General features: G+C 47.3%; 1 pseudogene; it reads right to left on the reverse strand.

Annotated features, from left to right (window-relative positions):
• Positions 1 to 364: 364 nt before the first annotated feature.
• Positions 365 to 4,659, reverse strand: part of LOC119469386 — a 14,652-nt pseudogene continuing 10,357 nt past the window's right edge.

Below are 4,659 nucleotides of genomic sequence, written 5' to 3' on the forward strand. Positions count from 1 at the left end.
TTACAGGTCCCGCCACCACACCCTGCTAATTCTTGTGTTTTTGGTAGAGATGAGGTTTCGCCGTGTTGGCCAGCCTGGTCTCAAACTCCTGACCTCAGGTAATCCACCCATCTTGGCCTCCCAAAGTGCTGTGGTTATAGCTGTGAGCCACTGCACCCAGCCTAATTTTTGCATTTTCTGTAGAAAAGGGGTTTTTCTATGTTGCCCAGGCTAGTTTCAAACTGATGATATGCATGAGCCCCCACATCCAGTCCTGTTCCCCTTCTGGTAGAGGGGGTAGACCCCTGGGAGTCAGTCGTGCATCTTGTCCCTGGGGGTGGGCAGCTTAGTCTGCTCAGGTGCCCAGGCCATATAGCCTGAGGTGTCAGAGGAACTGGTACTTCAGGTAGGACAGGTGTGTGCCCCAGCCCAATGGCAGGCCATTGATGTAGGTGACTCGGAACTGGGGGAGGAGGGAAGGACACAAAGAGAGAGCTCGCCAGCATGCAGCCGGCCACATGCACGAGTCAGCCTTGTAGAATTCCCAGAACTTGTCCTGCAGCTCCTGGCAGCTCTCTCCTAGCGTGTGGCCTTTCAGGCAGCCAAGGCCCAAGAAGTACCAGATGCCCAGCATGGGAGACGCTACCAGCTGATCCATGAAGACCTTCCTGAGAGCATTTGGGAGGCCTCAGAGGCCAGACACAGGGAGAAGGCAGTCCAACCAGAGGTACCAGTAGTGCAGGAAGGATCCACGCTGCCGCCCACCGCAAATGTGCTCGATGAGTGCCACCAGTGGAACATCTGGTCCAGCTGGGTGTAGACCTTCCAGGACTGTCACATGCCATCCCGGGCCATAAGCACACCACAGCCCAGTGTGTTGATGACCAGCAGCACACAGCCCTGGAACAGGGACTTCCCCATAGTCCACAGGCCACGCAGCCAATGCCAGTAATATTTGGCACTGTTGACCTCTGTCCTCCATTTGGAAGGAGATGGGCCCTTGGTTTCGGTGACACCGGAGTCTCCTGGCTTTATTCTTTACTGTTTGGCTGCTACTTCTCCGTCCCTTTGTGGGCCTCTCTTCTTCTGCCCTTTCCTTAGACTCTGGTGTTCCATAAGGCTGTGTTCCAGCCTTTTTCTTATTCTTGTGGAAATAAACAAAGACTCACCAAATAAGAAAAGCAAAGCCTATTTTTTCAGAGCTTGGTATAGCAAAGGAGTCGGCCACCATCACTTGCCTGCTGGTGGACTCAAAGGTGGGCAGAGCAGTGGGAAAGCTTTAGCATGGAGAAAAGGGAAGGCTTCAGGTGTGCCCTGACTGGAGGCTGTTGCTGTGGGGAAGCTGCAGGCAGTTAGCTAGAAAGCAGGGTAATCCGATGTGACTGGTTGGGGATACATATTTGTCTTTCTTTAGTTAGTTCTAAGTTGGAAGCAGGGATAAAAATTAGGGAAGCTGTTAGTTACTCACCAAGTCCTGGCTATTTAGGGCCATTTTTTTTTTTTTTGAGACACAGTTTCACCCTGTCGCTCAGGCTGGAGTGCAGTGGCGTGATCTCGGCTCACTGCAACCTCTGTCTTTGGGTTCAAGTGATTCTCCTGCCTCAGCCTCCCGAGTAGCTGGGACTACAGGTGCATGACAACACGCCCGGCTAATTTTTTGTATTATTAGTAGAGATGGGGTTTCTCTATGTTGACCAGGCTGGTCTCGAACTCCTGACCTTAGGTGATTCACCCACCTTGGCCACCCAAAGTGTTGGGATTACAGCTGTGAGCCACTGCACCTGACCAGGGCCAATTGTTAGAGAAATATTTGCTTAGCTTCCTGGATTGTCACTAGAGATGGCAAGCTGGTTTCCTGCAAGTCTGACTTAAGGCAGGCTGGCTTCCTGGGCTGTTTATTGCACATAAGGAATGGGTCCAAGTTCTGTTTTTATATATGGTTTGGCAATTGTCCATTTGTACATTCAGTCTCTCATTCTGCTCGGTCTTGGTAGACAACCTCACCTATTCCTATAGCTTTAATAACCATCTTCATGTTGATGGTTCCCAAGTCTATCACTCCAGCCGACATTTCTTTCCCACACTTCATATCCATATGTCCAACTGCCTCCTGGAAACCTCCCCTTGGACATTCCAGACACTTAAAATTTGGCAGGTCCAAAATTGGATTCCGTATTTTCCCCAGAAACGTGTTCCTCTTTGGGTGTTCTCAGTCTTAGTGAATGGTCCCATCATCCGCTCAACTGCATCAGCCGTTCAACCCAGGCTTCCTCTCCGACCCACTCTGTCAACCATCACATACAGTCCATCACTAATCATGTTGATTTGTATCTCCTAAACAGTCTTTAAATTGGACACATAGGTTCATGGATCCTGGGGGATTCCAGAGCATTCACAAAGATGCTGAATTGTAGACACAATATGATGATGTTTAGTGGCATTCTTCTGGGGAGAGTGTGCAGGTCATAGCTTTCATCACATTCTTAGACAGGTCTGAGACTCAACAAAAGGTTTAGAACCACTTCTCTAAATGCATCCATTACTCTTCATCCATCCTCCCACTCTAACCAGATGTAAGCCACAGTCCTACAGAGGACATGTCTCCCGATAATAGGCTCTTTGCTCTCCTACAGCTGCAGATAAGGAGGGATCTTGCTGAGGCCATGGGCAGAGGCCAGCAGTGCTGGATGCTCTGTGCCCCAGGTGGCTCCTGTGTGCCATTGTGGCCTGCTCCCCTCCCCAGATGCCGACAGGTCACTCACTCATTTTTCCTTTCCCTCCCCTCTTTCTTCAACTTCTTTTCTCTTTCATTCATTCTCTTTCCCTTCCCCAGCTTGTCTCATGCTTCATTAACACACTGATTGTAGGGTAATGGGATCTTTGGCACACAAAGCTCGAAGCCTCTTAAAACCAAGACTAGAGGCAGCATTCACCCTGCTCATTGGCTCTCACTGGCAGAGCCCCCAACACCCCCGCCCATAGAAGAGGAAAGGGAAGTGAGAGGGGGGCTGAGCTTGGAGACCAGTAATTAGGGAGACCTCAGCCCCAGGAATAGCTGTAGTGTTAGGAGGGATATGGGGGGCATCTCAAAGAATCATAGACCCTACAACCCTTGATTAAAACTTCAAAGTTGAGACATTTTACGTTCTCTAACCTGATCTTTCTCCCATCTCTTACAGATGGTCCTTGATTCCTTTTTTTCCTCAATTCATATTTACAACAAGAAGTTCTGTTGGTTTTACCTCAAACTGTATTCCACTCTGTTCTGTTGATCTCTGTGTGCATTCTTTCTTTAGCACCACGGTGATTATTATAAAATGTATATTTGGTCTTCACCATTTCCTGACATACAACTTCTAAAATCCTTAAAATCCCCAAAGTGATGTATTTTTATATGTTAATGAGTTGGCTGTTGGCCAACAGCACCTAGGTAGCTTCAGGATTGGGAATTGGTCCCCAAAAGGACCAAGGCAGGATTAGAGAGTTGGGACTTTCAGCCCCACTCCCCAACATCAGGGAAGGGGAGAGGGCCGGAAGGTTCAGCTGATCACCAATGACCAATGATTTAATCAATCATGCCTACGTAATAAAGCCTCCATAACAACCCAAAAGGCCAGAGCTTGGGGAGATTCCAGATAGCAAAACAGGCGGAGGCTCCTGGAGGGTGGCACACTGGGAGAAGGCATGAAGCCCTGTGCCCCTTCCCGCAGGCCTTGCCGCACGCATCTTTTCATCTATATCCCTTGTAATGTTCCTTATAATAATCCAGCATCCTTTTGCTGCCTGACCACTTTCATCGTGGATCACAGGCACGCTCCTGGTGGCTGAAGTTGACTTCCAATGACGTGAAGGAGCAGATTGACAAAGTGGCCAAGAAGGGCCTGACACCCTCACGAATCAGATAAAGGGTGCTAAATTCTATCAGATTCTGACAGAGAGCCAGATTCATCATTTGGCCCAATATTATCAGACCATGCGAGTCCTTCCTCTTGATTGGAAATATGAGTCATCCACAGCCTCTGCCCTGGTCGCATAAATTATCTAGGTACGGAAGCAATAAAATGATTGTTTAAAAAAAATCTAACAAATATAGATAAGTGTTTCCTTGAATTCTTTGAGCTACTCTAACAAATTCATGGAACTCAGTGAGGGGGTTGTGGAAACCTAATTTATAGCCAAGTTTGTCAAAAACACTGGTAAAACAACCTGGAGCTTTGGAGTCACATCTAAAGGCAGACGTGGGAATGGGGAGGGGACGTGACAATCTTGGAGACAGCTCTCAACCTGTGATATCTGATGCCATCTCCGGCTAATTAGTATCAAAATTACACAAAATTAGAGGACATTCACATGGTGTCCACAACAAAACTGATTGCTTATTTAGTGTGTGTACTCCCACACATCTGGTCACAGAAACCTGTGTTGAGTGTTCTGTGAGAGCAGAGCAAAAGAGTTTGTATTTTTCCACATTCAACCACACTGTCTTCAGTATTATTTTGGTTTTGCTAGGTCTTTTGCTTTTCCACATGAACTTGAGAATCATTTCATCTATATCTACCATATAGCTTGCTGAGATTTTGACTGAAATGATATTGAATGCATACATTAAGTTGTAAAGAAATGACATCCTAAAAATATTGAGTTCTCTTTTTCTTGAACATGGAATAGCTCTCCCTTTAT

Source organism: Cebus imitator, unplaced genomic scaffold (assembly GCF_001604975.1).
Source record: "Cebus imitator isolate Cc_AM_T3 unplaced genomic scaffold, Cebus_imitator-1.0 Scaffold640, whole genome shotgun sequence".
Lineage (NCBI taxonomy): Eukaryota > Metazoa > Chordata > Mammalia > Primates > Cebidae > Cebus > Cebus imitator.